This window comes from Macadamia integrifolia, chromosome 3, assembly GCF_013358625.1.
Source record: "Macadamia integrifolia cultivar HAES 741 chromosome 3, SCU_Mint_v3, whole genome shotgun sequence".
Lineage (NCBI taxonomy): Eukaryota > Viridiplantae > Streptophyta > Magnoliopsida > Proteales > Proteaceae > Macadamia > Macadamia integrifolia.
The window spans coordinates 24,730,702-24,741,659 of NC_056559.1; the positions used below are offsets into that span (position 1 = coordinate 24,730,702).

The window sequence follows — 10,958 nt, forward strand, 5'->3', positions numbered from 1 at the left end:
ATCCTCAATCAACTCAAACTTTCCACATCCTTAATTTTTAAACTAAAATTCAATTGATCACACTACAAACATTAGACATTGAAATTTATTTAATGTCTAAACAAAAGTAATTTAATTAATATATATAATTAGTCTATATGACAATCATACCGAGGTGGAAAGTGGGGCAACACTAGAAGTCTCTTCCTTTATTTGTTCCATTAGTGCATCTTCGAACTTTGCACTGTTCAACTCCACATTCACATATCTTGTAGTGGTCCACCCACATAAAGAAATATGTGTGGGAGCGACATTTGTAGAATTTCCTCCCCGGATAACGAACAGTATGTGATGTAAGAGTAATGCATCCAGCACCATAAACATCACATGTAGCAATATTTTCCATCTAAAAATAAACAAATTCATCTTTAGATAGTATGCTATAATTCATTTCATACAATAATTCATAAACCTATGTAATCAATTTGTTCCATAACTATATATAGTTATTACAAAAAGATAACAACACATCCACATGAACCTGCTATCAATCATTATGTCAACCTGTGTATTCAATTCATTCCAGAACTATATGTAGTTATTTAAAGAAAAAAAAAACACACAAAAACCATAAAATCAAAAAAGAGAACAATATGTCCACATGAACATGCTATCAATCATCATGTCAACCTGTCTACTCAATTCATTCTAGAACTATATGTAGTTATTGAAAAAAAAAAAAAACACAAAAACCATAGAATAAAAAAAGAGAATGATACATCCACATGAACTTGCCATATATGACCTGCAATCAATCATCATGTCAACTTATGTAGTATTTAGTCAATAGATACGTAATTGAAATGAAACCTAATATCATATGAAATCCAATCCATTCATAACATAAATCATTTAAAGATTATAGTCCAAGAGGATAAAAAAGTGCAGTCTTAAAGTCCCAACTCACAACAATTACTGGGTAAAGAAAAAGAAAAGACAATTCAGTTTTCAAAGAGCATCAATTTTAAGTCAAACAGTTAAACAAACATCCAAATTCCATTCCATAAAAATCCATCAGACATCAGTGGCCTTCTCATTCTCCATCAGCAACTCCAAAACTTATGTCCTATCTTCATCCTTGGCTTTCAAGAACAGATTGCATAATTCTTGATCTTTCACGAAGAATTTGTTGGCACTCCATTTCTTGTTGGGAGCACATCAATAGTTGGGAGCACATCAATAGTTGGGAGCACATCAATTGCATCAGAAAGTCTATCCGTGAGGTCATCACTAGACTCAGTGGTGACTAACCACCCAAGGTGAGAAGCTATTATCTTCAAAGGGCTTAATATCTTATCAACCCCTTCCTTCTTTCCCTTCTCTCTGCCATTGCCACTGCCACTAGGACAAGATGATCTAGGCCAACCTCGAACAGGAGTAGAACGTTCTATACCCACTAAAGGTACACTTTCTTCAGTCTGAAACTCTCTATCATTAGCAAAAGAAAAGTTCTCCAGTCCATCAAGATTGACTCTGTAATCATTGTGCCAATCATTTACAACATCTGATGGTTGTGATGAGTCATTGCCCCTAACTATCTCATTGGTCAATCATATACCCACTTGAATGTGTATTAGTAGAACTGCATGTTCTTTTCAATACCTTTGCTCTTTCTTCTGTAAAATTTTTAAATAAGATTATATCAATAGAGTTGACTGAGGAAAATGAATACAAATGGATGGTTAGGTATAAGGTATTTATAAAAGTAGAAAAATACCTTAAACTCATTCCAAACATGCTGAGGGGCATCAAAACGCATCTCTATTGAATTCCAACTCATGCCACTATTCTTCTGGAGGTCACTCAACACTCTTAACCTTTGCTTCCATATTCGATAATGATTGCGGACTTGTTCCAAATCATAGGTCATATCAAATCTATTTTGTATGCATTTGATAATAGATTGCCATTGGTCTTTCCTAAGGCCATTGTCACTAGTCTTTCCCTTTTGATAGTAATCCAATAAACATTGGAGCAGAAATTGTGATACGTCATTTGGCCATGAACAGTTTTGTCCTCTCTTTGACTGGGATTGGTTTTCCAATGCCATGTCCTCTATTTCATTATCGAAAGGAAATATCAACAATAGTAAAATTACACACAGTAAGTAATTTGGTAATACAAAATGTTATAACATAAACATAAACACATCACATGTCAATACTAAAGATAATGACACATCACATGTTAATACTAAGAAAAGATAATGACACATCAATAGGTATATAAACAATATCAAATAAACACAACACCCTGCACTCACAAATACGTCATATAAATTTAGGACTGGACAAACCCCAGCCTCAATACACATAATTGTACGACAACATCAAGCATACCAAGATGAACAATAGTCTAATACAAAACATAGCAAAATATATTAGAAATCATATGGTTTATCATCTAAATCTCCTTTAATCCAATCATCCCACATTTTGTCTACTATATCTTCTCGAAATTGTTCCCAATTAATATTCACAGGATCATGCACTAATTCATCTGCACCATCATACACATCAGTGTTGTCATTAGGGTCTTCTTCAACACTAAAATTCGCTTCGTTGGCTTGCTCCTCTTCAAACCACTGCTTGTCCTCTACAGAAGTATGTCTATTGAGTATGTGGTTATGTATGAGAACACATGCATGCAATATAGTGGTTTGAGTCTTGTAAGGGTATTCTAGCTGGTTTTTCATAATCTTGAAACGTGACTTTAACAAGGAGAATGACAGGAAATATTAAACAGATCTATACCCAATTCTTTTTAGTTTTTACTACTTCTACTAAGGTTGCTTATAAAATTAACTCACTAACCCCACTTCCATTTTTCTTTGATTTTTATGAGCTGGTTCACACCAAAGTTTGTAAAAAAATTTAATTAGGCGCATTTTCCCTTTTCACCTGATCATAAACCTGACTCCATTCTTTACATGTTCTTTTTGTGTAACAAATATGAATTCTACCCAACAAAGGAAACATTCTTTTGATGATCATCATGGGTGTGTTGATGATGGTAAGATGAGTTGGAGTCGGTGCCTAGTGAAGTCCGAGTACCCAAGCCGTGCACTTGAACCTATCACCGGGCCATGTATGCACAATAAAGGTACGTAGCCATATTTGGTGTCAAGTATGTGTGTTAATCAATTATCGAGAGTGAAATACATGTCGGGGGCCGAGCCCTGTCGAATATCCCAATGATTCGGCTAAGTTATGGCCGATTGGTGGGTGGTCATGGGTGGACCGGACCCACTAGTGTGACCTACCACTCTGATCTTTAAGTATTTTGATCCCACTATAAATAGCATTTATTACTCTTCTTCACCCTCATTTATTGTTTTACACGATGGGTGAGAAAAGTAAAGAAGAGAGAGAAAAAGAAGAAAGAGAAGGGAGGAGGAAAAAAAAGCAGAAGAAGATGCTCGTTGTGTGTCATCGGGGTCAGACCTCTTGAATCCGACGCTAACCTTGAGATCTATGTTTTGAGGTGAGTAAAGACTGTATTTCTTAAGCCCTCATGAAACCCTAAGTGAAATCCTATGATTTGGGTAGGGCTCCTTTAGATCTTGTTAATATCTCTTGGGAATGTGAGCCTAGGGTTTAATAAAGGGCCTACATGTTATTTATGAAGGATTTTGAGGAAGAACTTGGAAGATTGTGAAGCATTTGTTGATCTCTTGAGCTCAAGAAAAGATTTGAGGTTTTTGAAGTGTTCTTGAGCAAAGAGGTAAAATTCAAGCTTAAAACTTTGAATCGATCCTAGATCTATGTTGGGATCATGATGTGTGACCTTCGATTTGTGGAAATAGATAATGGAAGTGACCAGTAAAATCCCGGTTCTGAGTGGTAGGTGCCCTGGAAGTGGTTGGACCCACCAATCTGAAGCCCACCTATTCTGGTTGGGCTTCTAGCCCGATCGGTGGGCAAGGTTAGTAGGTGCCTTGCCCGTTGGTTGACCCACCAATCCGACTTTTTAGGTTCTGATTGGGTCCAAATTTGTCAGTCAACCTTCTATGGTGATTCTAAACATGTTGGGATCATCATATCCCATTGGTTATGAGCCTAAAGTGAAGATACAAAGCTCAACCTCTTTTATGATAAGTTGTTCTAGAAATTCACATCATCGAACGTCAGATCTTCCTCGTACCAAGGGTGAAATTCGTACACAACTAGGTAAGTGAGAAGATGACATTGACTTTATTTTTGGAGTGTTTTTACATCATTTCATAATTGTTGTAGACTAGCCATGTAATCATTTCATTATTGTGTGTAGCCTAGTTATCCTCGAATGCCATTTGCATGCATTGATGTGTGTATTATGAAATTCATTTATGACTTGATATGATAATATCTTAAATTGTTAAATACTTATTCTTACTTTGAGTTATGAGATGGATGACTTTAAATTATTGAATATGATGCATTTCTAAACTAGATGCCGTAGTCGGCTTGGACACAAATGCATTGGTGGCCCATGGAATGAGACGCGGTGGTACTATACAGTCGTACTATCTCATATAGGAGCATGCGGTTAGGAATGACATATCCCTCTGCTATAACTCTTCCCAGAAGGGGTTTCGGTGTTGGGTATATCACTGGGGGGAAGCCCGAGGTTGTGTATCAATAGTGGCGGTTAGAAGTATGTCTGGACGATCACTAGGACAGTCGGCAACTTTGGTGATATAACAATAGGGCCAATCGTACTGCTTTTAATTTAATGTAGGGCAAGGCCCATTTTACTTTAACACAGGGCAAGACCTATTTCCTTTTTCAGTACCCACGGCTGGCCTTCTCCGGCAAACCTATAGGCGTATCGCGGGATGGGGTTCGCGGCTCGCACCCGGGGCATACGCGCACTGTGGTTGCAAGTGGCACATGACCTATGACTTAGATGTGATGTGTAGGTGGTTTAAGATAAAAATGAACTTGCATATATATAGGAGCATTTGTATTGCGAATGATTGCTTGGTCTTTCTTTTCACTTACTAAGCTAGTGAGCTCATCCAACATTTGCACCACTTTTTAGATGATCTTGTAGGTTATCCAGCTGAAGGGCTAGAACCAGGACCCACTGTAGAGTTTTCAGTTGAGGACTGGTGGGTCTCTGAAGATCTTGGGCACGGGGCTGAATGCCCTTACGATAGCTATGTTGCGGGTCAGCAACATTGATATTATAATGGGATTCTTTTGACTATTTTTGAAATGTTACCCATTTTCTGCTCTAGATGTTTAAATTGTATTTCTTGTGTATATATCATGTCTACGGGCCCACATATAAAGGTATTATGTAATACAATTTGGGTATCAAGAGTATTAGGATATTTACAGGTAAATACATGTAAGACTTCCACTGAAATAAAGAATTTTATTGGTTTAGAGTGTGTGTATGTTGTGTTGTGGTTACTGTATTAGATGATCCTAGTAGGTTTTGGATTAACAGGTGTTAACTCGATCATCAGTCCGATTCTGTATGGAATGAGGTGTGATTGTTTTGGTTTCCCCCCATCCTCTAAACTTATGAAGGATTCTGATTCTCAATTCAACTGCAGCCCTCTTCCTCCAAAAAAGTGTAGCTTTGCTAGCTTTACAATTTGAACTTGGAAGAAGAGAGTATAAAAGAAAAGAAAAAAAAATGGGGAATTTTTAATTTTAACCTATCGGTTCTAGTTCTAGAATATGATAAGAATTGAGTATAAGTCAATATAAAATAAATAGAATCAAACCATAATATCAAATATCCAACATGTAACTTTGCCAAATCCAATGTCCAACACAACTTATAGAATCAAAATAACTGGGGTATTTTTCTAGTTTGGTTACCTGTAGGAGAGGGTCAGAAAATGATGAGAAGGAACACGGTGAGGTCAAGTTGGAGACCCTAGATTCGTCTCCACTCGATCCTTCAATTTGTTCAAGTCAGAAACAAGACAACGGAGTAGAGGAATTCTAGAAAATGGTTCAAAATAGATTCTTACTTGAATTTAAGTTCTAGGGTTGTGGATGAGATCTGGGGAATGTGAAAAAAAAATTCTATTAAACACAGGAAAGAAGAAAGATGAAGAAGAATTATCTAAAAAATTCTAAAAGATAACAAAAAAAAAAAAAACCCTTAGAATCATGAATCGGCTAACATCAAGCAGAATACAGAGATAAGAAGAGTTGAGAGAGTGCATACATTTGACTAAGCAAATCGCGACTTTCGTTGAGGGAGAAGCAAGGACGAGGCGGAGCATATGCAGTTGAGGGGCTCGAATGGTCTTTGAAGATCACAAATCTTAGAGAAAAAAAACCCAAGAATCATGAATCGGCTAACATCAAGCAGAATACAGAGATAAGAAGTAGAGGAAGAATAGTTGAGAGAGGGTGAGAGAGTGCATAACTTCGAGATAAGCAAACCGCGACCTACATTGAGGGAGAAGCAAGGATGAGGTGGAGCAGATGAAGTTCAGTGGCTGGAATGGTCGTCGAAGGTCACAAATCTGAAAGAAAAAAAACCCCTATAATCATGCATCGGCTAACATCTACCAGAATATAGAGATAAAAAGAGCAGGAAGAAGAGTTGAGAGAGGGTGAGAGAGTGCATACCTTCAAGACTAAGTAAATCGCGACATTTGTTGAGGGAGAAGCAGGGACGAATCAGAGTAGATGCAGAGGAGTGGCTTGAATGGTCGTCGGAGGTCACAAATCTCAAAGAAGAAAAAAACCCCAATTATCATGCATCGGCTAAAATCTAGCAGAATACAGAGATAAGAAGAAGAGGAAGAAGATTTGAGAGAGGGTGAGAGAGTACATACCTTTGAGAGGAGGAGTTGCGACCTTCGTTGAGGGAGAAGCACGAACGCGACAGAGCCTACGGATGAGTTTGTCAAATGGTCATCGGAGGTCATCCGTTTTTCATAGATTCTATGTGGGGATTTTATCATTTTATATGAAGGTAAGAATTGGGTGATTCTTTCCTGAGATCACCACAATAGGTGATCTCACAAAAGAATCACTTTATGTGCAAAATACACTGTCAGGAGAATATCTTTATTTTTTTAAGAATTACATTCATTAGCAACCAAACATCCATAAAAGTCAATAATCATGATTCTTTTGAATTACATTCCAAAGACTCAAGGAATCAAACACGCCCTTAGGAATCAAGGTTTAAGATACTGGAATCGTTCTTGGGATTGGCCTTGTTGATATTGATTTGATCTTGATTCGAACCACTCTGTATCTGTTTAGATTGAACAGAAATACTCTTTGTTTTCATTAAAAACAATTTTTTTTTTAATATTTTTATCCTTTATCCTTATTGATTCACTAATACAGGATCACCCCGGGATTGGGATAGGGATCAGCCGATATCAATCTGATTCACCCAATTTTGCTGAATCTGATTCCTTAAATCATGTTGGGGATGAGCTTTTAGCTTAGTAGCAAGCAGCTAGGCCGCTGTGCTTTAATGGAAGTCTACCTTCCTATCTTCACCTTTCTTGATATAATAGTTACTAAATTAATAGTTAGTAATAAGTGTGGCTTAGTGCGTCTTTCTTGACCTATCATAGGTCTTTCTGGTCCCCTCAAGAGAAAACATTTCTTCATCATCGTTTATGACTTAGGTTGCATTTGGTAGTCATCCAAAAAAAAACGTTTTTGCGTTCTATGGGAACATAAAAAGGGAATAAAGCATTTGATGTCAACTTGGGCATCGTTTGATAACGTTTCTACTGTTTTTGTATCTAGAAACAACAAAAACAGATTTTCACGTTTTCGAAAATATAAACGGATTTTTTGGTGCTTGATAAACCTATTTTTCGATACGTTTTTTGCAGACATAATACCACTAAAAAACCCAATAGTATCATCAGATGCCCAAAAGGGAGAGAGGGTTCAGTTGCCTCTTTTTAGGTTTAAATAGTTGAGAGATTTATCAGGCACAACAACATTTTTTATCTCTCAAATTCGTTTCTAGGATCGATGAAACAAGGCTGAAATGTTTCGTCAAAGTCATTTCTAGAATTGTAAATAGGCATAAATTTTGATTTATGTTTCTAAAAATGAGTGAACCAGAACAACTTTATCAAACGTTTTTTAGGATGTTTCTCCATTTCTGGGAATAAGAAAACGCAGAAACAGAAAAAATGGAATGTTGTCAAACGGTGCCTTGGTGTTTTTCAATTTTTTTTGAAACGAAAAGGGGGAAAAAACATTATAAATGCAAAATGATGGAACGACAAAACCTTGTTCTGTCATTTTGATTTTGTTCTAAATATTAAAAAAAAATGTGAACAATTAAGGTAATCATTCCTAAAATAGGTCCATCAAATATATATATATATATATATATAATTTTAAAATGACATTCTGACACAAAAACTGAAAATTCTGTTTTTAACTCGAAATATTATTTTTGAAACTAAATGAATATCAAACACAACCTTATTTTTAGATATGCACTGCAGCCATTTATTTTTATTTTTAAATAAAATATGAGGTTGATGATTTCCATACAAGGTAATGCACATCCAGCCTTAGGTCGAATAGCTGTTCTTTCTTCTATTATTAATATAATTCTCTTTCCTTTCCTCAAAAAAAATTAAGGTCCAATCCCCTTTTATACACCATCACCACTTCATATCCATCTGCCAACCATATGGGCCATCTTTATACATAATTGGCCATATAAAATTAGATATTAAGGTAAGAGTCATAAGACATAAGTCGGTTTGATTAACTGATGTGTCTTTCGGTGTTTTGTTTTATTATATTATTATAGAAGATTGACTGCTGTTTGGTGTTGGAGTTTTAAGAAAGTATTTTAGGTATGGGAACANAAAAAACCTATAATCATGCATCGGCTAACACCTACGAGAATAAAGAGATAACAAGAGTAGGAAGAAGAGTTGAGAGAGGGTAAGGGAGTGCATACCTTTGAGACTAAGCAAATCGCGACATTCATTGAGGGACTTAGCATGGAAGAGTCGGAGCAGATGTAGAGGAGGGGCTCGAATGGTCGTCAGAGGTCACAAATCTCAAAGAAAAAAAAAAAACCCCAATAGTCATGTATCGGCTAAAATCTAGCAGAATGCAGAGATAAGAATAAGAGGAAGAAGATTTGAGAGAGGATGAGAGAGTGCATACGTTTGAGAGGAGGAGTTACGACCTTCGTTGAGGGAGAAGCACAGACGTGACAAAGCCTGCGGATGAGTTTGTAAAATGGTCATCGGAGGTCATATGTTTTTCACATATTATATGAGGTGATTCTGTCATTTTATATGAAGGTAAGAATTTGTTGATTCTTTTATGAGATCACCTCAATAGGTGATCTCACAAGAGAATCACTTTATGTGTAAAATACACTGTCAGAAGAATCACTTGATTTTTTTAAGAATTACATTCATTAGCAACCAAATATCCATAAAAGTGAAGAATCATGATTCTTTCGAATTACATTCCAAAGACTCAAGGAATCAAACATGCCCTTATGACCTCTTTGGGTTTTCTATAGAAGGATCGAATCGGGATTAGTGGGTTTGTCCAATCTTGATTCTTGAAATGCTAAAAAGGGAAGGATAAGAAAATTACAAGGAAGTTAACGACCCAATATACTATATTTCTTTGCATGATTCACTATACTAAGAAAATGATGTGATGACCATAATCATATATCAATTAATATTAATTTTACTTTATCATAAGGGAAATATTCTAAATAACCATTAAGCCACTGTTACATGATTGCTGATGTCATACATACACATATGAAAGCCAATGATCCAATATCTTCATTGGTCTTGAGTTCAAAGTTTTAGAGGAAACAAACATTGATAATAAGAATTAATGGACAACCCATCTTAAAGTACTATTAGAAGGTACATTTGTTTGTCAAGGGGAATGATATCATCACTAAACAACCAAAATAGTTAATTAAAAAGGAAAAAAAGAAAAACAATTACTTGTATGGTGTAACCCACTTCCAACACACATGGGGTTAGCTGCAACGTTGAACCATTCCTATAAGCTTAAACTAATAAATATTTGCATAAATAAATAGATCTAAATGTTTCATATTTCAATCGGTTTTCAATGTTTGCAGAAAACACATTTTCAGCAAAATAATGGAAAAAAGAGGAAATAAGGGCAGTCAATAATCCATACTCTTTGAGAGCAGAGACGACACTCGATTGGAAACTCCTCGACCGCTGCACTCGATCAGAATGAGCTGAGATTTTCTTGATTCCAATGCAGGAGATGCCTTAGGTTTGTTATGCTTTTATTCCAAAACAGAGGCACACCTTATGTTTGTTATGGTTTTATTCCAAAATAGAGAAAGAGTGAAAAAGGAAGCGGGAGGGAGAGACGAACAAAGCAAAGCAAAAAAAAGGTAAGTGGAGGGAGAGAAATAGTTTGAGAAGAAAAAGGAATGGTTTTTTTTTTTTGGTTTGGTACAAAGAAAATGAAAAGTGGAAAGGAGTTTGAGAAGAAAAAAAAAGTGGAAAGGAGAGAAGGAGAGACAGTGGACAATCAGAGAGTTTGGGGAGAAAAGGTTAAAAGAAAGTGGAGTGAGTTTAAAAGAAAGTTGAAGGAATTTGAGAGAAATAAGGAAAGCTGATAAAATTATACACAAGTTTTGAGAACACTTAAAAGGCCTAAACCCTAACAAATCAAAAAAACTCAATGTTGCTTAGTATCAAACCAAGCAATCACAAATGGATAAACTGATACTGATATTGGTCAACTCAAAAATCAAGCTAGAGTCATCACATATTATTGTCCTCTGAATTTATAAATAAAATAACATATGTATAATAACAAAGCAGATAAGAGATTACACTTGGTTACCAATGAAGACTTCATATATCAAACTAAATATGGATGAAAACACTATTTATGAAGCAAGAATAAAAATACAGCAGACATAAACACTAACTTTTG

General features: G+C 35.8%; 1 long non-coding RNA gene across 1 annotated transcript; it reads right to left on the reverse strand.

Moving 5' to 3' along the window:
* Positions 1–1,248: 1,248 nt before the first annotated feature.
* Positions 1,249–6,918, reverse strand: LOC122073035. The gene is made up of 4 exons (XR_006138631.1): positions 6,830–6,918; positions 6,621–6,721; positions 1,757–2,094; positions 1,249–1,655 (listed from the first exon to the last, which is right to left on the reverse strand). It is a non-coding gene; the product is annotated as an uncharacterized LOC122073035 (long non-coding RNA).
* Positions 6,919–10,958: the final 4,040 nt, after the last annotated feature.